We start from the raw sequence: 27,082 nt of genomic DNA on the forward strand, positions 1-27,082 counted from the left end.
AACTCTAGTCTTCTTGACTTTATACCCAATATTCTTTTTTTTTTACTTGAAAAATTTTATTTAATTAATTGATTTAGAATATTTCCCCATGGTTACATGATTCATGTTCTTTCTCTCCTCTCCTCCCACCCTCCTCCCATAGGCAATGAGCAATTCCACTGGTTTTTACATGTATCATTGATCAAGACCTATTTCCATATTATTGATATTTGCACTAGAGTGATTGTTTAGAGTCTACATCCCTAATCATATCGCCATTGACCCATGTGATCAAGCAGTTGTTTTTCTTCTTACACTCAATATTCCATCTACTACACCACCCATCTGACAATGGAGTAGGGCTTCAATAACAGAAAAATAAAAATAACGAAGATGAATCAGAATGAACAGTTTAAATTAACTCTCCATCTTTCTTGGTGCTTACTTCATACTCTGTGGGGAGATAGAATTTAGTAGCTATAGTACTAGTAGGAGTGATAATACTAGCAGTAGTTTCGATCCTAGTTACTTTTGTTAGTCACATACACATGAATTCCATCAAGTTCTTAAGCAGCCTCAGGGCCAGGAACAACTGGATTCAAATCTTGCCTCTGATAATACTGGTGTAGGATTCTGGAGAAATCACTCAGTGTTGTAGAGAGTGGTGCCAAACTCAAATCAAAATGGGAGAGACACTAAACCATACATAAGGATCTCTGCCAGCTACTTATTAACAATTTGAAAATATGATGTAATCTAAATTTTATTGTATTTTTGTTAATTTTGTTAAACATTTCCAAATATGTAGCCAATAGGTTACCTATTTTGCACCACAGCCCTGGCAACTTTCTGTTTTGTTTTTTAACCCTTAATTTCTTCTTTAGTGTCAATTGTGAGAGAGAAGAACTGCAAGAGTTAGGAAGTTGAGGTTAAGTGACTTGCCCAGTATCACACAGCTAGGAAAGATCTCAAGTCAGATTTGAATCTAGATCCTAAGCAACTTTCTAAGCCTACAAGTTGCAGTGAGAGTGTCAACCTTTACCAGTAAACAATTTTAGCATCTGGGACTTCCCTGTGCTAAAGAAGTCACAAGTCTATTCCTGTCCTATAAAAATGATTATTTGAGTTATCAAATGCTTAAATTCTAAACTTCAGTTTAAAAAAACCAAACAGAATAAAGACACAAAAAATTTGAAAGCTACTAAGACTATTGCTAAGATAAACCTTCCCTATGACAATGTCTATTACTAGTCATTTTAAACATTCTTATCTGTATTTTTAAAAAATTTTGAATATTTTTCCATGGCTACATAATTCATGATTCCCCCCTTTCTTCTTCCCTCCCCACTCCCAGGACTGACAAACAATTCCACTGGGTTATACATGTATCATTGTTCAAAACCTATTCCTATGTTATTTATATTTGTAATACAGTGATCTTTTAACATTAAAAAACAAATCACAACTCTATTGAATTTTGTTATCTGTATTTTTGTTGATCTTTCAAGTGTTTGATTTGCTATAGATGTAAACGCTAATGTTTGTTCAAAAAAAGATTTTAGAAGAATATTTTCTGCTGAAGTCTATGTACTACTCTTGTGTATATCTTAATAGAGTTGGGGATAAGGTGTTGCAAAAAGGAGTGATTTAGAAAATTAAATAGAAATAACTTAAAATACATAGCTATGTTGAGTAATATTTACTTTATATCATTCCCTGCTAAACCATATAAATTTATGAGTAGAAAAAATTTACATCTTTTCACTGTATGATTTTTGAATGAAATTTGAATTATTAGGAATAGTTGATAGTAATAATTGTATGAGAAGATACAAACCCAGATGAAGCCAAAGAAGTCTACATTCTGTTCTTCAAAGATTTTTGAAGGGTTCAAAAGTAAAAAACTGTTTTGCCTGATGTATCTTTGAAGAGTATTGAATTGAAGAATACCATTTAGTTCTGTGTCACTGGCTCGTTTACAAAGGTAGACCAGACACTGTTTTCACATACTTGATTCTAAAATGATGCCATGCTTTTTGTTAAATGATGCTCAAGAATAGAAATCTGTAAGTGCTCCAGTGTCTGGGAATACAACCACAAAAGTGAAAGAGTCCCTGTCTATCAGAATCTTTTCGAATGGGAGAGAAAACACAGTTAGAAGTGGAGGCCAGTAAAGAGTGGTCTGGTTTGGGTAATCACAGAGATGGAAAATGGTATTGAAAGTTATGTTGACTCAGTGACCCATTGTTTCCAAACCTGCTCAGTCTCAAGCTTTGTATTCCCTGCTATTTGTCACGTAGTCAAGTCCTCCCTACCCCCTCCCTACACACATTGTACCTGGAAACTGCCTCTACTACTCCTACCTGAGGAGGAGGAGCAGGAATGTGAAGTCCAACCTCTTTGGCTGACCTGGACTTTTTGTGCCCCACCTCAAAACCATTTGCTGATCTCCAGGGATCGGTCCATCTCAACAAAGGACTCATCTCCTTTTTATTCTCTTTGACCTGAGTTGTGCCTCCTTAATCAGGGTAAAAGCCACACGGAAGCATTTCCCTTTCAGTAAAGGAACTATTGGACATTCATTGACATACCTTTAAAAAAATTCTAATTCATAGTAGCCTTGATGTGATTACAGTTCTTGGAATCAGAGGTGGAAAGTGGGCAGTTGGTTACAGTATGCATGTGGCAAGGGATGGGGTTGGGGGAGAAGAATGGCTAAGGTTCTAAGGCAATGGTTCTAAGAATAGTAGAGTTGAGTGGTTTTGCTCCTCTCAGTTATGTTTTTGCTCTTAAAGTCAAAACAAGGCACTTAATCTCTTTGTCCCTTCATTTCCTCATCCAGAAAATTCCAATACTGGGCTAGGTAATTTCTAGGATCCCTTCCCTTTGATATTGCACCTGAGTTACTATTTTAGGGGTTCCTTGAGGTGACTTGTATTCCTCATTAGAATGTGGACTTCTTGAGTTTAGAGGCTGTATTTTTGCCTTTGTTGTTATTTTTAAAATACCTTTACTTTCTGCCCTAGCAACAACTCTAAGAAAGGAAGGCAAGGGTTAGGCAAATGGGGTTTAGTGACTTTCCCAGGGTCACACACCCAGGAAATGTTTAAGGTCAATTTTGAACCTGGATTCTCTTGATTCCAGGCCTGACTCTCTACCCACTGTGCCACTTAGTTGCTCCATTGTCTTACTTTGTAACCCCAATGCTTAGCACAATGCCTGGCCAGAGTAAACATTTAATAAATACTTGTTGGTTTACCAAATGACTGACTTCCAGCTCAAATCCTTTAATATTTTCTGATATGAATTATCTTGGTGGAATTTTGTAAAAACAAAAAAGCAAATCATTATTCATGTACTCCTTGTTGTTCACTCTTGCCTGGTTCTTTGTGACCCCATTTGGGGTTTCCTTGGCAGAGTTACTGGACTGGCTTGCCATTTCCTTCTCCAGTTCATTTTACATATGAGGAAATTGAGTCAAATGGGGTGAAGTGACTTGTCCAAGGTCACACAGATAGTGTCTTAAGGCTGGGGTTGGACTCAGGAAGACCATCTTGCCTCTAGGTCCAACACTCTATGCATTGCCCCACCTAACTATCTGTGGATTCACGTCTGCTATTAAAATTTTTTTTTTGAAAAGGAAATTTGTTTTCCTAATGGGAAACTTTTGTTTTACTTTCTTTTTTTTTAATTTGAAAAATTGAATTTAATTGATTTAGAATATTTTCCCATGGTTATATGATTCATGTTCTTTCCCTCCCTTTCTTCCTCCCCATCCCATAGCCAATGAGCAATTCCACTGGGTTTTACATGTGTCATTGATCAAGACCTATTTCCATATTATTGATACTTGCAGTTGGGTGATCATATCCCCAATCATATCCACATTGACCCATGTGATTAAGCAGTTGTTTTTCTTCTGTGTTTCTACTCCCACAGTTCTTTCTCTGGATGTAAATAGCATTCTAATGGAAAATTTCTTAGGAGGTCAGGTAACGTATTTTTGACTCTAGGTTCACTTGAATGTTAGAGTCTGTTTGTTTTTCTTAGTTTAATTTTAGGACCTCCAAAGTCCTATAAAGTTGCTAAGTAGTGCTGCTTTTTTCTGAGGTTCCCATGATATGACCAGAAGTTCTTGGATATTTAGGGGTCTGGAGCCTCCTCCCTCCTGAGGAGTATTTCCCTGCCCTCCCAATCTTACATAGCATTTACTATGTGCCAGGTGCTGTGTTAAATGCTTTATAAGTACTCTCTTATATGATCCTCAGAATAACCCTGGAAGGAAGGTGATAATATTATTTCCATTTTTCAGATAAGGAAACTGGAGAAAATGAGATTAAGTGACTTATTTAGGGTCACAGGATTAGGAAATATCTGAGGCAAGATTTGAATTCATATCATCCTAACTCCAGGACTGGTACTATCCACTATTCACACATATACTGTTGTATTTGCTGAGCAATATAATTACCTCCTGCTGAGCTGACCTTAGGTGGACTGAATATACACTTCTTCAACCCTCCTATTTCCACTGCTCATCCAAAGATTAGACTTTTTGGATGGCACAACCAGAGACACTTGGAGTGCTGTGAATTTAAATAATCTCTGTAGTCCATCAGTGACAAATGAGACGAACGCCATGAACGCAGATATAATTATCTGGGACCCTTGACTTTTGTTCTTTTCTTTTTTCTCCATCTATATTAAGGGTTGAAGAGATTCTATGATGGTTTAAGACATTTTCTGCGACTGAATAAAGTACCTTAATGTTGCTCCTCAGAGTGAATTTGGAGTAATAATAGATCAAGAAGGAGAATAGTTTTATCCAGGTCCTTTGGAGGACTTCCTTTTTCTAGCCCAAAGGCAAGCATAGGTTATACTACAAGTATACTATACTACAATTATAGTATATTCATAAAAGTATATTTTATTGTGGTACTAACCAAACAGAGGAAGTATAAAGGATATTATCAGAGAAAAGTTTTAGTAGACAAGATGGCAGGTCAGTCTTCTGGTGTGAGCAAGAGATAATGGACAAGCAGTTGGCTTGTTCTATTGATAACCATACCATATTCAGAAAACTAGAAGAGGAAGATCTCTAGCCTTTTAGGTGTACCCCCTCATGGAGAATTCATAGGAGGTCTTGGACAAAGATTGAATTGGATAAGTCGGCATGGATAGATTGTAACCTGCATCATGGGAGGAGTACTCACATCAAGATGATGGAGCCATCAAGGAGGAGAAGCAAACCAAAGAATGATTATTTTTCTGTGAGAATTTAAAAAAAAATCTGTCTTTTTCTATAGTATGTTGGTGTTAGGATGCTTGTTGTCCCCATATCCTACCACTCTCCTCCCCATCCAAAATATGATCCTCGAAGGCAAAGACTGTTTTCTTTCTATTATATCCACATTGCCTAGCACCATGTCTGCTGTATATTAACCATCAACCAAGAAACATTGTGTACCTGCCATGTTTTGGGCACTAGTCTAGGTGCTGAGGTTGCAAAGGTAAAAATGAAAGTCTCTACTCTTTTCTTAAACCCTCACCTTCATCTTAGAATGAATGCTATGTATTAGTTCCAAGGCAGAGGAGTGGTAAGAGGGGGTTAAGTGACTTGCCCAGGGTCACATTAGACCCCAGGATCTCCTGTCTCTCAGCCTGGTTCTCCATCTACTGAGTCACATTGCTGCCCCCATAGAGTGTACTCTTAATAAATACTTGTCACTATAATTTATATTTTCCCATTTGTCCAAATACAGAAAAAAATATATATGCACACACACACACACACACACACACATATATATATATATATGGTGCTTTGGGATGGGAATTAGGGGTATTGTTGAAAATACTTTAATGTGAATTTTGTTTTAAGAGGTAAGTGATGATGAGATTAACAAGCCAGACAAGAACATTGCTTCTTTTCTGATGCCCTAACTGGCATCTTTCCCTAAATAGGTAAAACCCAGAAAATAGACAGGAATGAGACAGTCCAACAAGAAGACAGTTCTTTTGTAGTGAGGTTTAAAATCCATTCTCTTCCATCTCCTGAGCACATGAAGGCACATGCTGCCCCACCAAACCGCAATTCAGTCAGGAGAGGCCCTTCCAGGAGGGGAGTTGGTCCCAAACGCTGTTAATCTGTCTGCACTTCTATTTAGCCAGAGGCCCTAAATAGTTCTCTAAGAATCAAATGCTTCAGTAAATTGACACTTTCAGTTGACTAAGCCAACGTGGAGCAGGTTACCTGGAAAATACTAACTACAACAACTTTATATGAGCAAGAATGTCTGATTGGTGGGTGAAACTGAGGAGTCAGCAAAGTTTATTGCTGTTTCCCCTTTCCTTTTGGGAGCAGCCTTCTCTGCCCTCTCCCCTTCTTCCACTTATTCTGCCCTCCCCTGCTATGCCTCACGTGCCTGCTTTTTCTGCCCCTCACTTGCCATCTCCCCAGACCCTCTTCCTACTGTCAGTGATTATTAACTGATTTATGGCAGGTGACTAAACCAAGAGTGTCCAAAAGTATGGAACTTCCATTTCTCGGAGGACCCCTGGAATGAATGAGTACCTAATGGGATGATAAATGGGGAGAAAATGCCAGAAAACTAAATCTGATGGCAAAAGGGGTTTAAGGACCCAGGGAAATTTTCAGACTCATCCAAGTACTAGGACAATCACCCCACATATACTTGGCCGCTGTGCTGTTTGCCTACAACTACCTGGGATGGAGCTAGATTCAGTGAGCCAATTTGGGAACTTTAGGCCATTTTCACCTTCGACTTATATTCCGTTTTGTTCTATGATTGCTTCTGGGATGTGTCTTGTACCCACAAGATGATAGTAAGGTCCCTTGTAGGTAGGTGCCATGTCAATAATTTTTCATGTCCTTGTGGCATGCCAGGCTGGGCTCATTGCAAGTATCCACTAAAACGATATTTATTGATTGGCTGTGGACAATGCTCCTTAACAGAGAAAGGAATAGCAGAGCAAAAGAAACAAAATATTTGAAATACTTGATAAGGCAGGGCTGGTTTCCTATGTTAAAAAATATACATATGTAATTAGAAATTTTGTACCCTTGAATGACATCTCCCAGCATCCCTTTCCTCTTTATCCCCATCTTGTATGCTTGCCTATTTGTACTTAATTGGATGTTTTGCCCACCCTCACTCTCTCTTTTCCGACATGTGTGGCTGGGTGAGCTCTCTCTTTTTCTCTATCCTTTTATTTTCCTTTCTGCTTCAAGTTATTACTAATAAATTTTATTAAATATAATACTTAGAGCATTTTGGATATTAATTTTTATTCTTACACATATATATATTTTTCCCCTACATGTAGCTTGGTATAGTAGATATAGTCCTGGGCTTGGTATCTAGAAGACCAAGGTTCAAATCCTGATTGGTCAAGCTGATGGGCTTCAAGGTTGTAGTAAAAAAGATGGAGGTTCACATTCTGAAACGTTTGTAGTCTTATAACCCTTGGATAGTCATTTAGTTTATCTGTGGCTCTCGGTAGCTCTACAGGGACTTATTTCCTGAGCCAATTTGAAGAGAAAATACTTGTATCCAGAGTTCCCCATACTTAGAATCTGTATATATTTTGCATATTTGATTATGCTCAGATGCATTAGATTCCCTCTCCTGATATGATGTAAATTTGACTCCCCAAAATATCCATTAACTTTATATGGATGAACAACTTATCTCTAATGAGTATTTTATTCTCCTGTCTTACCAATGGCTACAGTGCACCCATCATAACATTTTGATTTCAACTTACTTTATATCACTATTCTGACTGACCAATAATATTGGAGTTCTACATTAGTAGAGATTCTTTTTTTTTCAGGAACAAAAAAAAATCAGGATTTATTTAGTTTTAAAACCCTTACCTTTTGTCTTAGAAATGATATTAAATATCAGTTCCCAGACAGAGGAGTGGTAAGGGCTAGGCAATTAATGAGGATTTTTATTGATTTTTAATTATTCTTAATTAATTAAAATTATTAAATTATGAATGTATTTAAATGATTAATTTGTTAACTTAATTTAAAAGGGTTAAGTGACTTGCCTGGGGTCACACATCTAGAAAGTGTCTGAGGTGACATTTAAACCTAGGACCTTCTATCTCCAGACCTGGTGCTCTATCTACTGACCCACCCAGCAGTCCCAATTAGGATTTATTTTTAACCAAGATCTTACAGACTTTTTCAGAAAAAAATAAGAGGCCAGTTTATTGAGTCTTCAGTTGGATTTGAGTTATAATGTAATTTCAAATGTTAATATCAAAATCTTTTGGTTATTCATCTTAGATTGTTTAAGAAATATATGATTAAATATTGTTCAAGAAAATCACAAGTGGGGGGCAGCTGGGTGGCTCAGTAGATTGAGAGCCAGGCCTAGAGGCTCACGGTCCTGGGTTCAAATCTGAACACAGACATTTCCCAACTGTGTGACCCTGGGCAAGTCACTTGACCCCCATTGCCTAACCCTTACCACTCTTCTGCTTTGGATCCAATACACAATATTGACTCTAAGATGGAAGGTAAGGGTTTAAAAAAAAAAAGAAAATCACAAGTGTTAGATGATTCTTCAACCAGTTCGAAATGGTTTCTCTTTTATTTGATTATATGTGGAGAGAGATGTGAGAATTCTGGGCAGCCTCTTTGTAAAGTGACCTCCCTTATACAACATTTTGCAAATCTTAACCCATTTTCTCTTTCCTTTTATGCTACAAAAGGCTTGCATTTCTGCCGTTTAAATCTGTTTTGAGATAAAAGTTTATAGGGAAGAATTTCTCTTGCCACCCTTAAAATCTAGCATCTGAAAAAACTCTCAGCTCACAAATAGCTTCTTCTGGCCTCATTTTTCACCTTTTACTTTCTTGATGGGCTCAGAATGTCCATTGCAACTTAACAAATGACATCAGAAGCCCCAGAAAATAAGACCTCTGTCTCTCCCCTCACTAATGCATTCTACACACACCTATTAAATGAATATAACTCAACCACAGGTATGACTCTGCTACTCAAGATCTTGTTGGACCTCTTAGAATACCCTGAAACAAAATAGGAGCTCCTGTATTTGGCATTTATTAAACTCATCACCATTAGGACCCAGCCTGCCTTTCAAGACTGAATACGAATTATTCCCTCATAGTTCTATTTTCCAGACAAACTGGCCTGCTTGCTGTTTTCCATAAGTGACATTCCATTTTTCATGTCTGTATCTATGCACAGGGGATCTCCCCCATGTCTAGAATACCCTCCTTCCTCATCTTTGCCTCTTGGAAACCCTAACTCCCCTTTAGGCTCATTCAAATAGCATCTCCTTCAAAACACCTTTCCCGATTTCCTCTGTTGTTAATACCGGCCGCCCATTACCTTGTATATATCTTACATTTTCTTATCGGTGCATATGATGTTTCCCTCCCAAGATAATACAAATCCATAAATGCAGCAACTGTCTGTTTTTTCCTCCACTCCTGTTTTCAGTCCTGAGCACAGAGCCTGGCACTGTGCAATGAGTTCAGTTATAGCAAAATTCATAAAATCTTCAAACTCATAGCATAATGGCTAAAAAGTAGGCTCGTCTTCTTGCTTACTCTTATAACTAACTGTCTTATATTTGTCATCTTTCTCTTTTCTTCTGATTCTAGTTAAGGGCTCACAAGTCTTTCCATAGTGAATTTTGCTTGGAAAAAAAAATTCTCCTGCTGCTGCCTGAATATAGAGAATAGAGTTTTGCTAATACTTTTATAATAAGAGAAAGCTACAATTTGGTGTTCTGTATGGAGGCAGTTATAGCATCAGTAGTGCTAATGATAAGCAAAGGATTTATGTTTTCAATCAAATGGTCATCCATCCATTATTTAGTCAACCAGTCCCAAGTAGTTGCCCAGACATAAGGGTTAAGACTAATATAATTGGCTCTACTTGCTATGCCAGGCTACCTCTATAAGAATAATGATAACAATAATATCACATCAGTAAGCATTTATTAAGTGATTATTATGGGCCAAGCATTGTTAGACTATTAGCTCCTTGATAATAGGGATTATTATTTTTTTTAATTTCTCTTTGTATCCTCAGTGCTTAACAGTGTCTTACACAGAATAGGTACTTAATAAATTTTTGTTATATTAATAAACGCTTGTTGGATTATTCCAAGTTTTGGAGATACAAAGAAATATAAAAACAGTCTTTGACTTCCAAGAGCAGCATCCTAATGGGACTTAGGAACAGTTATAGTTGACAATTAAATGTCAGTCTTGCAAAGTCTTTCTAGGAGCATCATTTCATTTGAATCTTAATAACACCTCTGTGAAATAAATACTACTAATATACCCATTTTACAGATGAGGGAACTGGAAATTGGAGAAGTTAAGTGATTTGCCCCAGGTCATAGAACTAGAAAGACAAGACTGAATTTATTTATTTATTTATACTTATCTCCCTCAGCAAGAACTATTTCCTTCTGAAGAAAACAGTAGCTCTCAGAAGAGGCATCCTGAAAAAAACAACAACACCCACCTTTTGGGTGTTCACCTGGTTATGCTTCTTTTACTCTGTGGGAGAGAAAAATGACTTTTTAGAAACTGAAGCAGTAGATGAATGAAAAAGAATTTATTAAGTATTTTCTATGCATTAAGCACCATGCTAAGGTCTGGGAATAAAAAGAGAAAAATCAAAATGGTCTCTGCTCTCCAGGCATTCATATTTTGTTTTGGGGAGATAGTACACAAAAGAAAGTTCAGTTGTGGAGCCAATGGAAAGGTTTGGAAGGCCTAAGAGGGGGCAGGAGATGGCAAAGCCCAGGGGTCTTTAGGTTACATGGTAAATCAGATGATGATGCTAGGGTCTTGAAGGCATAGAAAGGAAAAGGCTTAGTGGTACTCCATATTTTCAAAAGAAATAGAAATTGTGTGAGCACTTCAACTAGGGGAGGAGGTGAGGGAGATATCAGGCAAAGAGTGTCACTAGTGGTCATAGGATTTCCTTCCTCCTGGCCTTTCTGGAGGAAATGAAGAAAGTAGCAGACTTCCTTTGGAAATTTAGGAGCGCTCCTATCTGTGGTTTTAAAATTTCTTCATATGTCAGAAATACCTTGGTAATACATATTATGTTACAGTTCGTGGGAACCCCTTTTTAATCTCCATTTAATGGCTTTTGTATAGTTTCTAGATAAGAGCAGAATCACAACACAACTAAGATTAAATTTTTGTTGTTGTTGACTTGTTCAGTCCCATCTGACTCCTTGTGACCCCTCGGACAATACTGTCCAGGAGATTTCCTTGGCAAAGATACTGGAGTGATTTACTATTTCCTTCTCCAGATTAAGGTAAACAGAGGTTAAGTGACTTGCCCTAGTAAGTGTCTGAAGGCAGATTTGAACTTGAGTGTTCTTGACTCCAAGCTCAGAACTCTATCCCTTGAGCCAGCCATCCAGCTGCCCCTACAATAAATACTTATAAATACAATTTAACAAACATTTCTGAAGAGTTATAGCGAAAAAAGATTGCTTGTATTCATCCTGCAAACAACTTTTTCTCTTCTATGTGATATTCAACTAAATTCTAGCAAAAGAAAGTCACCGTGGAGTGTCTTTTGCAATATATCATACAGATTCCAGCTTGTTGGATTGCTCCTTTGCTGGGATGTAGCTAACTCTCAAGTGTAAGTCATCTGTGATGTCACGTTTTTATTTTTCCCCTTTATTTTCCAACTATATATAAAAAACACTTTTTGGCATCTGTTTTCTAACATTTTGCGTCTCTGATTCTTTCCTTCCCTTCCTCCTCTCCCTCCTCCCCAAGATGGTAATCTTTGATATAGGTTATATTTATGCTTGGACAAAAAACATTTCCATATTTGTCATGTTGTGGAAAAAGAATCCACATTTTCTTTTAAAAACTAAGAAAATTAAATGAAGAACGGTTTGCTTTGGTCTGGGCCATATTTCTTTCAAAGGGGATGTTATAAATAAAAGCTGATTCTGCAGATTAAAATGGTATCTTGCAAAACAATGGAAGAACCCTGCTTCAGCTACTTTCACAATTCATACTGAAAATGTTGTTAGAGCTAGTTCTGTAGGTCTAATAAAATGGAGTGCTTAATAATAATCACTTCTGAGAAAATCCAGGGAAGAAGGGGAAAGAGAAGATCTCTTACCCAATTCAAGACACATCAAAGGATGCTTAGTAGTTTTCTCTTTCAAGTTTTCAGCAACTTTATTTCAGGTATCCCCAGAGGTTACAAAAGAAATGAAAAGGAGCTAAAAGGAATCTCAGAGGTCATCTAACCCAATCCCTTCATTTTATAGATGATAAAATTGAAGCAGGGTGAGGTTAAATGATTTGCACAGATACCAGGGAGTAGTAATAGTGGGAGGCAGAGATTTCAATCCAGGTGCTCTGACTTCAGGGTCTATTTCCATTGTACCATGCTGCTTCTCAATTAGGTCTCATAGATAGTCTGACAAATGGTTTACATTTTTTTTGCACATTTTCTAACAGTTGATCTTTTCTTGTGCCATGATAAAGTAGGACCAATACAATGGTGTCAAACAAATAGAAATGGATCTCTGTGGGCTGCAGATTGACTTAGAAGACCAAAATTAAATTAATTTTATTTAAATATCTAGTTTTTAAAAATATTTTTATTTTACATATTTAAATTTAAACATTTTGTAAAAATATTAAATATTTAAAATTAGTATCATCTTCATTGTATTGTATTGAATTTTAATTTATTTTGTTAAATGTTTCCCAATTATATTTGGATTTGCTTTTGACCACAAAGAAAGTTTTGTGGGATAATCCCTGAGAAAACTGCCTTTTTCTCCCCTCTTTCTTGTTCTTGCTACTACCTCTTTGATGGAGATAGCTCAAATGACCCTGGATCCAAGAGCCTTTCGACTAACAATGCTTCTAGTCCCCCAGCCCCATCCCAACCTCCTATTGTGAACAGAGGATTCCAAAAGTCCAAATCTAATTCCAAATTAAATCTAAAGCTTTATCTATTGCCATGCTAAAGATCTTCAGACATTTGATTAATTGAAATAGGACACTCTAATTCTAGAGGAGACCAATTAACATAGATGGTTTTAGGTGGCAAAGATAAACATCAGGCATTTGCTTTTCAGAATACTGTATTGCCTACAAGCTTGGGAGTTAGTTCCTAGATGTGGAAAGGAAACAAGACTGACAGTTTGTGTGGGGGAAGGGCCAACTCGGAGTGGCAGTTGGGTCTTGTGACTAGCACTTCCTTCCTGCCAGTGGAGTCTGGGGTCCTGGTGTTGGAGGAGAGTGGAGCTTATTCAGCCCAGTCTGGAGTGGCATGCTCTTCTTGGTTCAGCCCAAAGACACAGGCTTCTGAAGGTTAGAATTGTTCTTGTTTGCTTTCTGTCTATTGCTAAGATTCTGAATTAGAACAATGAGAGTAGACGGGAGAGGGACAAACCCTCCTCCAGCCTCTGGGGCCTGGCCCTATACTCTGAAGCTAAGGAAAAACTCCAATTCCAACTGGATTATTAAACTTTATATTATTTGAATTTGCAGTCAGATAAGTGGACTATCTTTTCTAGTCATAGAGGAAACTGAACTTCAGTTTCAGACATTCAAAGACAAACCATCCTTATTGGACCCCTGCCATTTCCTTTCAGTAGGGGGCATCTCCCTCCCTTGCCTCACCAAGCAGTGTTCCCTCTCTCCCCTTATCTCCTCCTTACCCCTATATAAACCTCCCATTATTCCCCATTTATCCCCTGTTTTCCAATCTTCCTATTTCCTTTCCCAATAAATATTACAGTTTTTGGTGAGCCAGCCAGGTTTTCCAACCTATTTTTGTCAAGAATTTGGAAAAAAAAAAGTCAGTTGGAGGTTTCAGAGAAGTTGGGCCTGCATACATTTCAAAAGCCTGTGTGACTGTGAAAAGTAACCATTTTGAGAGCAGTGCTGAGTACAACTAATCTGCCTAGTGATACCACGCCCAAAAGAAACCACTCCTCCTGAAGGGAGGAGGCAACTCTTAAAGGGCCAGACTTAATTTTTTTTTTCTGTTGCAAAAGGCTTTTCAAGATACAAGACGGCAAAGAAACTATTACTTGCCATGGGTAATCTAGCCTGGATTGCATATTTCTTTTATATGTTTTTTGACTTATTGTTTGTCACGATTCTGGATTATATTTATTTTCTGCTTAGCATCTAGGAAAGTTTGCAATGGCTGAATATAAGTATGTATCGCTTGATTTCATTCATTCCCACATATGCTGGAGCATTATTCTTCTTAACCAAATTATACTATGCCCTAAAAAAAGGTGTGCATCTAAATTTTGGGAAAAAAGCAAAAGATAATGAAATGGCTGTGATGATTTTAGCCATAAAAGAGGAGATGATGCAACTAAAGGAAATGATGAAGCAACTGAGTGAAGAGATACAATGTGGCAAAGGTATTAACACACAACAAGACATACCTAAAAATAACAATGTAGTTCAGCAAGAAAATACAGATGGGGCTGAAGGGGGAATACCAATATTGCCACTAAGAGATCAAACAAGCCTACAACCAGATAGCGGCATAATTCATATTAAAACACATAAACCATTTACAACAGCTGACCTTGAAAGTCTGTAAAGATGGATGCCTTCCTGCTTTTCAGAACCAATCAGATGTTTAAAAGAATTTAAAAGAGCAATTAGGCTTTCTGATCCAGATTTCCAGGACACTGAAATTCTTCTCTCAGAATTATTTTCAAAAAGGGAAAAACAACAATTCCTTGATGAAACTAGAAAAAATCCAAATTTAACATCATGGCCAGAGGAAGGAACAGATTTAGAGTTATCTAATAATGAAAATCTACGTTATCTAAGAAAGGCCAGAGAAGACTTATTAGAAGCAATGAAAAGGTTTTCAAAAAGACCAGATACTTGGGGAAAATTTGAGAAATTGAGACAGGAGAGTGGGGAACATCCATCAAAGTTGCTCGATAGAGTGATTGAAGTAGCAGAGGATGTGCTTGGATTTGAAAATTTAACAGAACAAAATCTCCAACACATAAGGAGACAATTTGTGAAAGGCAGTAACACACCTATTAGATCATATCTTAAACTTCAATGCCCAGATTGGGAAACACTAAGTCTGGAAGATTTAAGAAAAACTGCAACTTACATATTTTCAGGTCATAAAGAAATGCTAGAGGAAAAGAATGAAATAATAAAAGAGCTTAAAGCCAAGCTCAAGGAGGCAAATAGCACAAGTAAATGTAAAGAAATTGAAGAAATAAAAAATCTAGCCACTCTGCAATGGTACAAACCCACAAGAAATTACATACAAAGCAATCAAAGGAGAAATTTACCCAGGTGTTTCCTCTGTGGAAAAATAGGTCACATGGTTCGAGATTGTTATTTAAGGGCACAATTATTCCAAGCTAATAACAAACCGAGGTCTTGGAAAAGCAATGTAAAGTATAGCAGCAATAATACACAAACAAATGCAAAATGTTGTGATTGTAATTGCAAAAATTCATTGCAAGCACCAAATTTAGAAACCATGGAGAGGTACATCCAACAAGGAGCAAAACCACGTTATTCGCAAATAGTCTCAGGTGCTGCCAAACAAAGTCAGTTATGAAGCCAGGTACATGGGGTAACATCAAAAAGGAAAAATGGGAAAGGAAAAAGGAAAAATGAAAAGGAAGGAGAATGCATGCAGATAGAATGTTGGGGTGCCAAAAGCACAAAATAAAACTAAAGAACAGATAGAAGAAGAAATCCAATTAGATGATGATGTAACAGAGATTAAAGAGAAAATTTTTGGAACAGTGGAACAATCTACAAAGAAAGAAGAAGGAACAAAAGTGGCAACAGTCTGTAATACACAAACTGTAAATGAATTAATTGAAGCATATGAGCTAACAATAGAAGGGTCCAATGGGGAGGAAAATGCAATAACAGAAAACATTCAAATTAGCAGACCTCCTGGAGACAATGGCATGGAAAGCAGGGATTATATTACAAAAGAAAATACCAATGATATAATAGAAAAGTCAACCTTAAATCCTTATGCAGAAGAATTCCAACCAAAAGTAACTACACAAGAAAAAGCAAATACAAACATTGTTATGCCATCCTTAAGTCTCCATGATAATGCAATTCTATTGCAAACTGATGATGAATTGCAAAATGAATGTTTAAAGCAACAAGAAAAGTCTGTAGATGAAGAACAAAACTGGGATTTGAACAAAATAGAAATAGAGGTACCTATGGTCCAAGTGTGCCAATAAAATGAGAACACAGAACCAAGGGTCATGATAAAAGTGGGTAATGAGATCTACCCAGCTCTTATTGATACAGGAGCAACTAAATCTGTTTTAAAAACACCTCCTGAAGATAGCCAAATCACAAGTTACATCCAAGTTAAGGAGCTTGCAAAAGACTTGGGGAATATAGAGATCACCAAGCAAGAGTCAATGCAAGACATAAATCACACAGAATCACTATATTCAATAATGTTTGATTCAGAAAATGAAGAAGACCAAGAACCTTATGAATATATCAAACCTTACGATCAAGATCACAAAGCTTTACAAGAGGGAAAGACAGATAATTACATTAACAACTCAAATCAAGAACAAACGATCCAGTCAGAAGAGTTAGTTAAGGAAATAAACTACACAATCACAATAGAAGAAATGCTGGCAGCATTGGGAGTTAAGAATTACGAAGAACTTTGTGAAAAGTATGTGGAAGTGGATAAAGTGGATAGAGACACTAAATTTGCAGTACAAGAAAATCATATACCCTATCCAAAACAAAAGGAAGAAGAAAACAATGTAATGCTCCTATCACATCTTCCTTTCTCTGACGTAGAACTTCTCACAAACTAGACTGTCAATTAACAAAATATATACAAGCTTTACAGACAAGAATAGCAGAATTGCATGAAATGGGCTTGATACAACAAACAGTACCCCTGGATTACAATTTGCACAACATCAAACCAGGAGACTTAGTATACTTAAAAAATTTCAATAGAAAATTGGCTACAGACATAAAATGGACTGGACCACATGAAGTATTGCTTACTACCCCAACAGCTATAAAAGTTGCAGGGAAAGACTCATGGTTTCACTGTTCCCATGTGAAACCAGAAAAAGTTCAACACCACTGTAACAGACATAGAAGATAATTAGACAAAAGATAGGGCTGATAAATAAAAACAAAAACTGATTAACATAAAAAGTACAACACAAAGAAATAATAGTGACACATAATGTTTGAGACAACTTTCCAGCCCAGAGGAAAAGCAACCCAGAGGAAAAGCATCCCAGAGGAAAAGCAACCCAGAGGAAAAGCATCCCAGTGGAAAAGCATTCCAGAGGAAAAGATTTTAAACCAGCCCAGAGGAAAAGCATCAAGAAAAGATGCTAGAGACAAGAAATGAAAAAAAAAGCTAAAATGGACAGCTAAGACTTTGAACTTGTAAATTTGTTTATATTAGAGGACAGATGAAAAATGAGACTTATATGTAAGATTGAGTGTGTTGAAATAATAAAACAAAAGTAATTTCACATATTAGGGAAATAGCATGCATCACTACATAACATGGAAGAAAGAAGAGTTCCATCAGTCAACATGAGAAGTGGAAATCTGAAGAAACTCGATAAGTATTAATTCAACACAACACTATTAGACACAAAACACAAAATCACTAACATATTGAGAGACCGTGTTTATATAAACAAATATCTGAAATTATATTTATGCAAAATGTTAATATGTATATAGTTAGTTCCATAAGGTCTTAGGCAAATAGAAAGATCAATAGATATTTCTAGTTGACTAACATTATAATGTGGAACAATGTATATTATTATATTATATGTAAATAATTTCTGTAAATAAGATATTAATTTTAGTTAACGTAGAGTAAGTAGTATTAGCACTAAGATTCAAATTTCTTGTAATAGTTTGTTCAACATTTATTGTACTGAATTATTGTAAAACCCCCAAACTACCCTTGCCCAAATTTTCCTGCTAAGAATTCCTTAGAGTAGATTTAGTAAATTGGTAACTATAATATAAATATATGACCTTGGGAAGGTCACAACAAAAAAGGGGACGATTGTGGAAAGGAAACAAGACTGACAGTTTGTGTGGGGGAAGGGCCAACTCGGAGTGGCAGTTGGGTCTTGTGACTAGCACTTCCTTCCTGCCAGTGGAGTCTGGGGTCCTGGTGTTGGAGGAGAGTGGAACTTATTCAGCCCAGTCTGGAGTGGCATGCTCTTCTTGGTTCAGCCCAAAGACACAGGCTTCTGAAGGTTAGAATTGTTCTTGTTTGCTTTCTGTCTATTGCTAAGATTCTGAATTAGAACAATGAGAGTAGACGGGAGAGGGACAAACCCTCCTCCAGCCTCTAGGGCCTGGCCCTATACTCTGAAGCTAAGGAAAAACTCCAGTTCCAACTGGATTATTAAACTTTATATTATTTGAATTTGCAGTCAGATAAGTGGACTATCTTTTCTAGTCATAGAGGAAACTGAACTTCAGTTTCAGTCATTCAAAGACAAACCGTCCTTATTGGACCCCTGCTGTTTCCTCTCAGCAGGGGGCATCTCCCTCCCTTGCCTCACCAAGCAGTGTTCCCTCTCTCCCCTTATCTCCTCCTTACCCTTATACAAACCTCCCATTATTCCCCATTTATCCCCTGTTTTCCAATCTTCCTATTTCCTTTCCCAATAAATATTACAGGTTTTAGGTGGCAAAGATAAACATCAGGCATTTGCTTTTCAGAATACTGTATTGCCTACAAGCTTGGGAGTTAGTTAGGAGGACCTAGATTGAAGTCCTCTCTGAGACACTTTACTGGTTTTTAACTTCTCAGTGTCCCAGATATCTCTTTAAGATTATAAGAATAACTTTGCACTGTAATAAGAAGTTCATCTTTTTACCCCCTGAAGTTAAATCTAAGGGATAACTGATAACATTTAATGGCTTGACTTTGTCACAAGAAACCTCTGATGAAGTGTATATAATCTATGAATTCATGTAACATAAAAACAAAACGCATTAAAGTGACCAAAAAAAAAAAAAGAAAGAAAGAAAGAAAGAAAGAAAAGACCTACCTGGTGACCTTTTGCTTGATTGTCTGCCTCTAATCGCAACTGGATCAACTGATACCTTTAATGGTTTTCAGCAGAAGGGAATTTCTTTTTGACTGTATTCTTATGGCACACAGATAAATCTAAGCCCGGATTGAGGTCCTTGGATGATAACCTTGCAGAAATAGCTCTGAATAGCTAATAGGATTGACACAAGAGAATTAGCAAACTGTGTCCATTAGTGATAGGCCAACGAAATAAAGAGCTTACAGCCTTCCTGTAAACATACATTCTTTTTATCTCTGTTAGGAATCAATTTTAAGTGATTATTGTCCATTGGCATCCTCTGTAAGAAATTCAATGAGTTCAAATGTATAAGAACTGAAGCCATTCCTCAAATGACAGATAGTCAAAGAATAAGAACAAGTAGTTTTTTGATGAAAAAAATCAAAATTATCAATGATCATATTAAAAAGTGTTTGAAATCACTCTTAATTAGAGAAATGCAAATTGAAACAACTCGGAATGTCCCATTCATACCTATTAGATTTGCCAATATGACGGCAAAGGGAAATGATAAATGTTGGAGGGGATGTGGCAAAAATTGGACATATGCATCGTTGGGGGAGTTATGAACTGATCCAGTCATTCTGGAGGGCAATTTGGAACTATGCCCAAAGGTGCATATACTTTGATCCAGGAATAGCACTACTAGATCTGTTGATCTGTATCCCAAAGAGATGTGTGTGAGTGTGTGTGAGAGAGAGAAAGTAAGAGAGAGAGAGAGAGAGAGAGAGAGAGAGAGAGAGAGAGAGAGAGAGAGAGAGAGAGAGAGAGAGAGAGAGAGAATTAAGGACCTACTTGTACAAAAATTTATAACTGCTCTTTTTGTGGTGGCAAAGAATTGGAAATTGAGAGGATGTCCATCAGTTTGGGAATGGCTGAATAAAGTGTGGTATATGATGGTGATGGAATACTACTGTGCTCTAAGGAATGATGAACAGGATGATTTCAGAAAGAGCTAGAAAGACCTACATGTAATGATTGCAGAGCAAAATAAGCAAAATTAGGAGAACATCGTACAGTAACAGCAATATGGTGGAATGATCAACTGTGGTAGGCTCAGTTACTCTCAGTAATACAATGATCCAGGATAATTCTGAGAGATTTATGACAAAGAATGCTCTCCATCTCCAGAGGAAGAATTGAAGTCAGAATGCAGATGAAAGCACATTATTATTCACTTTGTTTTATTTGTGTTTTTATTTTGGAGTTTTGGTTTTATATGAGAATTAAATTACATCTTACATGTTATATAAGATGTAAGAATTACATCTTACAACAATGACCAATATGGACATGATAATACATGTGTAATATTGCAAATTAAATTGCTTAATAACTCTAGGAAGAAGGAGGGAAAGGAGAAAGGAGACAATTTGGATCTTATAATTTTGGAAAATATATGTTGAAAATAGTTATATGTAATTTGGAAAATAAAATGTTAAAAAATTTCAACAAGTGAGATTAGGAGGAAAAAAATCATTTTGTACCCAATTTTTGTGTTCTTTAAGAGTACATGGTGGTGGAGCAGCTAGGTAGCACAGTGGATAGTGTACCAGCCTTGGAGTTGAGAAGGCCTGGATTTAGTCTGGCAGATACTTCCTAGCTTTGTAACCCTGGGCAAATCATTTAGCCTCCACCTAGCTATTGCCATTCTTCTGCCTTATAATCTACAGTAAAGATTTTTTTTTTTTGGGCGGGGGGGAGGAAGAGTACCTGGCAATTTGAAATCCTAGAAAAAAATTTTAATCTAGCTTATAAAGCTGAAAATTAACTCCTCCATTTTCCAGCTGGCTTAATAGTATATACATTGACATAAAAAAGTAACCAACTGGATATGATAATAATATTTTGAATTTTGATAGCACTTAAAATTAACTAACCTTTTAATCTTTTATATTTACATTATAGTCATTTCTTTCTTTTTTTTTTAACCCTTACCTTCCATCTTGGAATCAATACTGTGTATTGGTTCCAAGGCAAAAGAGTGGTAATGGCTAAGCAATGGGGGTTAAGGACTTGCCCAGGGTCACTCAGCTGGGAAGTGTCTAAGGTCAGATTTGAACCTAGTACCTCCTATCTCTTGCCTTGGCTCTCAATCCACTGAGCTACCCAGCTGCCCCCTATAGTGATTTCTAAATACATTCCTTGTACGTTTTGAAATAGTTCCCTTCCTTTCTCCTATGCAGCAAGTCATCTGTTGTAATAAAGATTAAAAAAAAAATATACAGTAGCATAGCAAAACTAACTAATGCCCTTATCTGATGGTATAAACATCCACATCTGTGATCCTCTACCCCTTCAGTAAAGGAAGGAAGAATATTTCATACATTGAAAAGCACATCTACAGACATGATCTCATTTTAATCTTGAGATTTTTTTAATTGCAAAAGGAATTTTATAACTCTTATTTTAATTACTAGTATATATAATCAGTGAAAATTGGAAAAAGAAACCAATAAAACCAATTGGAAGCATCTATTTAGACCCATGTACAATTCTTCAGGTCTGTGATTCAGGAGTCCTTTAATTAGAACCTAATGCCAAACAAGTGCACTCAGAGTCAGATGGACCAAAGTCACATTTGTTCTAGGTAGAAGTGCCAGAAAATTGAGCCTTTCAGGCAATGGATAAATATGATGAGGAGATCTTCCTTTTTTTTTTTTTAAAGTGAGCTCCTAGTCTCTGAAAGCATTCAGATAGATGATATTAATGGTATTAGTAGCTATTCCTGAGTTAGAGGTTTGACTAGATACTATATATTCCTTTTAGCATAAATTCTATGATTATAGCTGGTAAATATTTAACAAACAGATCTCAAAAAAGAATGTAGATTCTTTTATGTTTAATCTGCCTCATTAACAATTTCTCCATTACATTTCTAAGATCAGACCAAAACAAAATCAGCATTGGCTCATTTTAAGTGTAAATGATCAAACTGAAAATTTAAAAATGGACTTGTGCTGGAAAGAGCTGATTCCAGCAATCTCTGGCTGGCATTCTCTTTAAGCCAGGGATAGTTTATACCTGAAGGCATTTGTGGATCTGCTAAAAGATGAGGATGCTTGCTTTGGGCTTTTAATGTAGAAGAATTAGACTTGTCCTGCTTGATCCTAAAAGGTAGAACTAGGAATAAGGTCTAGTAGGTATATGGAGCTTAGCTCCATTTGAGGAGGGCAAAGAACTGAGGATATGTTTTAGCCTGAGATTTTTCACATGGAAGAGACTTGTTCCCCTGGTCTCCAGAGAACAGAACTTGGACCATGGGGTAGAATTTATAAAGAAGCCAATTTCAGCTATTGATTAGAGAGGAACTGGTTGCTTTGGGAGGTAATAATATTGACAATACTATTACTATTCATATTAAAATAGTATTTACTATGTTCTAGGCACTGTGCTAAGTGCTTTATAATTAATTTAATTTCATTTGATCCTCACAATAACCCTATTATTATCATTACTATCATTATTTTACAGTTGAGGAAACTGAGGCAAATAGAGGTGAAGAAACTTGTTTTGGTCATACAGCTAGTAGATGTCTGAAGGTAAATTTGAAATTAGATCTTCTTGACTTCAGGCCTGCCTCTCCAATCCACTCTACCACCTAGCTGGGTTCCTTTTCTTTGAGGCTCTTCAAGTATAAACTGGACCATCACTTGTCAGGGATGTTTTAGGGAGGACTTATGGTTAGATACTGACAGAACTAGATTATTTTTGAGGTGCCTTCCAACACTGAGTTTTCAAGAAATCAAGAAGTAAAAGGGAGAGGAGAGGACATTTAAAAACTGGGTCAAAGGAAGAATTTTAATCAGATTGGGAGACCTGTCCAGATTTGTTATCTAACTGGAAGAAACCAATAGCGAGGGAAGGAATGAAGATGAATGAGAAAGGAAAGAAGATTGTTAGTGAGGTCTTAGAGAAGAGAAGGTATTAATTAGCCTGATGGACAAGCCAGGCAATTCTTGGATTCAAATCAGAGCTGTAAGAAATGACTACACAAGGGAAGTAACTTGAGGTTTATTGGAAGAATCAGAGGATATGGGCCAAGGATGATGTTTCATGTTTAGAATCCTTGACACCAGAGAGTCTGAGGCTAGCATATCTCTTGAGCTTAGTGGGATCAGACTATTTGGTACTTGAATTCAATCAGATATTAGTCCCTGTGAGAGCAAGGGCCCATCAAGTTGACTAAGGAAGAATGAATGGGCCCAGGTTGGAAATAGAGATCAAATATTTCATGCCCATCAGTAGTGGGATTGGACCATCGGTAGTCATGGATGAGATAGGGAGACCTGCTCGCAGAAAAAATGACATGGGGGGATGAATGAAAGCAGGCATCATCCCTACTTTGCATGATCAAATAGGAAGGACTGGATATATCTTGTTCACTATATGCCAAGAAAAAATTTTTAAGCAGCCTTTCCTTGAATGAACCAAAAAGAAGCTCCATTTCCATGGTTGTACCATGGTTTCTCTGGAGGTATATTTGTCTTTGGTAGCTATTTTCATTTTCATCTCAGTATAAGAGCAGAGGATAATTACTGTTATGACTGAGGAGACCTCAGAGGATTCTGCCATTCTTTTACCTTCATTAATAGCTTGGGTTTTAACATTTAATTTATATTTTAAGTGGGAAGAAATGTAATCTTTTCCATAAGCTGACAGCAATAATTTTGAGACAACCAAACTGCTCAAATTAGGATCTTTTTACCCCTTTCCATGAAAATTCAGGTTTGATCTTCACACCTTTCCTTTTCCTATCTTTTGTCTTTTGAGATCTAGTTATTTTTCATATTTTCAGTCTGGCACTTGAACAGTCACAGGACAAAGTTCTGGTATCTGATCTGGAGTGGGGAGGGTGACATTTCCAAGATAAACATTGACTGTTACCTTTTACTTCATCCCTCAGGGCATCAATTGTTTCATCTACAAAATGAGGGCATTGGATGGGGGCCTTTGAGATCTCTTCTAAATCTTAACCTATGATTCTATGATCTTTACAAGTTGGGAAGCTCAAATGAGATAATTACATTTTTGCAAATCTTAGATGCTTATAAATGCAGTTATTGTTATTATTCTTGTCATCCACTAGTAAACAACCTTTCAGTCAGACTTCATTCTTTGAGCTTTCTGCTGCACTCCCACTAAGCTCAAGAAATGTTTATAAAGTAAAACACAGGGGTGTGTTGGTAAATTTTAACAAAGGATCTCTGTATACACATTTTAAAGTTTATTCTCCACTATTAACCCTTTTCCTAAATCTAGATAACCAACAAAACAAATCAAGCCCTGATTTATGGCTGATTGTGTATTTCTGAAGTTCACACTAAAAATTTTCTAAACACAAAAAATTCACACTACAAATTTAACAACTGGCTATCATAAGCTGGTTAGAGCTTGTTCCAGCACACCCCAACTATTTGCTTTCAGTATCACAAATCCCAAATTACTTTTTAAAATATGTCAAATATCATTTGTCAGTCCTGAGGTGAGTTTGGAATCTGTATCTGTTAAATTTCTCATATATTTAAAGAAGCGAAGATTAAAACTTTTCTGGAAACCTGAAAATGAGTTGACTTTTCGAGATATTCCCATTTCTCAAGTCACTTCAATAGGATAATGATGAATTTTTAAAAAACCCACAGTGGTCAACATATTATTGTAAGACCATAGGATCACGTAGGGTAGCATCATGGATAGAGTGCCAGGACTGGAGCTGGGAAGACCTGAGTTCAAATGTGGCACTTCCAAGCTGTGTGATCCTGGGCAAATCAACTAACCTCAATTATTTAGCCCTCACCATTCTTCTGCCTTCAAATGGACACTTTGTATAGATTCGAAGACAGAAAAGAAGAATTTTTAAAAAAGACAAGTGTCATGGATGATATGACCAGAGTGAAGGCATATTATGAACAGGCATAAGAATATAATTTCTTTTGTTATGCTTATAGGCAATATGGAGAGATGTAGAGTAAAAGTGATCACAAATTTAGGAAGATGTAGAATTAGTTGAATGACTGGACTCAAAAGGTTTCAAATCAGCTTTAAAGGATGTCTACAAGGGAGTGTCCCAGGGATCTGTGTTGGGTTTTAAACTATTGAACATTTTTTCAATGACATGGATAAAAGTTTATATGATCAAATGTGCACATGACACAAATCTGAGAGGCATAGATAGCTATCATCCAGAGATTTGAAATGGGGTTCAAAGAGAATTTAACAAGGTCGAAAACATTGGCCTGAATCAAATAATGAGAAATAAAATAAGAGATGACTATAAAGTCATTTTTAGACTCGAGTTCAAAGTATACTTGAGTTTTTAAAAAAATCTAATATTCTAATATAAATCTACATATAACATAAATCTAATATAATATCTAACATAAAAATCAAAGCAAGGGAAAATTTTTTAACAATTAGAACTAGTTTTTAAATGGAATGGGATATCCCTGTAAATAGAGGATCTCCTCCCCTTATTGGAGGTTTTCAGGTAAGAAGATATATTAGATATGATGGAGAAGGGTTTTGTTTTTTTTTTTTGTAGAGAAGTTGGTTGTATTAATTAGTCTCTGAAGTTCTTCTCAATTTGCATATTCTGCACTTAAATAATTTGAATTTATATTTATACTTAATATTTAGAAAGTGCATTCACAGACCAACTTAATTTGAATCATAGTTATTATAAAATGATGTTTATACATTTTCTCCAATCATCAAATAAAACCAAGAAACTATCAATTGACATTTCACAAATATTTCTTATGAATCCAATACTCTTATTTTTAAAATTGTTTTTCCATTACCTGTTGTATACTTGTCTTCTTTAATAGTTCATTTTCTGGTCAGTTCTTCTGATTCTTACAGAATTATGTGCTTCAATATTTCTTCTGTTACAGAGTTTTTATTCTGAAGATGATGATTCTTTGTTTTTTCCTTTGTTTCTTCCTCTTAATAAGATGCGGATTTTTCTAATTCTAGCTTGTTTACTTCCTCCTTTCCCCTCCCCCAGAAGCTTGACTGGTTCCAAAAGTGTTTTGCTTTGGTGTATTCAGAAACTCAGGCCTGCTGTATCTCTATCTTCCCACATCCTTCCTTTGGTCAGGCATTGTCTGTCCTGTCAAGAAACTAACTAGTGATTTGTTATGTAAGACATTCCACAATGCATGTCTGCTTTTCCTACTTCTCCTATTCCCACTAGTTTCTTAGATAACTTAAAAAATTATTAACTTAATAAAGGTCAACAAATATGAACATTTCAACATGTACAGAAAAACAAAACAGGAGATTGTCTATGAAAGAATGAACTTTAGTTTGCCTTTATTTCATCATGTGCAGATTTTATGTAAAATTCAAATATAAATGCGAGTTACAACACTGCCCTGTTTGTCTCTTTCTGAAATGCCTTCTGCACTTTTTGGGTCTATTTTTAATGGCTCATTAACATTTTTTCCTTCTATTTTTTTTTTTTTGCTCTTTACCCTCCATTCTCTTCACTACTGAACAGAAAAAAGGCAAAAGCCATCGTTTGAAATGAATAAGTATGGCCACAGAAAACAAAAATACTCATCAGCTGAGTCTGAAAATATCTCCTGAGCTTTTAGTTCAGCAAAAGACTGATTATTGCATTAATATAGTTCTTAAATTCCTCAGAGCTGTTTTTCTTTACATTATTGTAGTCATTGTAAAAATAATTATTCTTTGATTCTATTCACTTTACATCAGTTCAGAGAAACCTTTCCAGGTATCTCTGAATCTTATTCTTTTGTCTTTTTTTTAAACCCTTATCTTTCATTTTAGAATCAAGGCAGAAGAGCAATAAGGGCTTGGCAATTGTATTAAGTGACTTACCCATGGTCACACAGCTAGGAAGTGTCTGAGGCCAAATTTGAATCCAGATCCTTCTGTCTCTAGGCATGATTATCCACTGAGCCACC

The 27,082-nt window shown here is 36.3% G+C and overlaps 1 protein-coding gene across 4 annotated transcripts in view; it reads right to left on the bottom strand.

The window, feature by feature from the left end:
• PDC (phosducin) overlaps positions 1 to 26,430 on the bottom strand; it is a 36,023-nt gene extending 9,593 nt beyond the window's left edge. The window contains exons 1-3 of one of the 4 annotated variants that reach the window (XM_007480972.2): positions 25,952 to 26,430; positions 19,110 to 19,283; positions 10,520 to 10,554 (exon numbers count right to left, since the gene is read on the bottom strand). The gene's annotated coding sequence lies outside the window, so the exon portion shown is untranslated. The remainder of the gene's footprint in view (positions 1 to 10,519; positions 10,555 to 19,109; positions 19,284 to 25,951) is intronic. The other 3 variants (XM_007480973.3, XM_007480971.2, XM_001375885.5) reach the window with 3 other exon arrangements.
• Between the last annotated feature and the right edge of the window lie 652 nt (positions 26,431 to 27,082).

The sequence above is a fragment of the Monodelphis domestica genome, chromosome 2, assembly GCF_027887165.1.
Source record: "Monodelphis domestica isolate mMonDom1 chromosome 2, mMonDom1.pri, whole genome shotgun sequence".
Classification (NCBI taxonomy): domain Eukaryota; kingdom Metazoa; phylum Chordata; class Mammalia; order Didelphimorphia; family Didelphidae; genus Monodelphis; species Monodelphis domestica.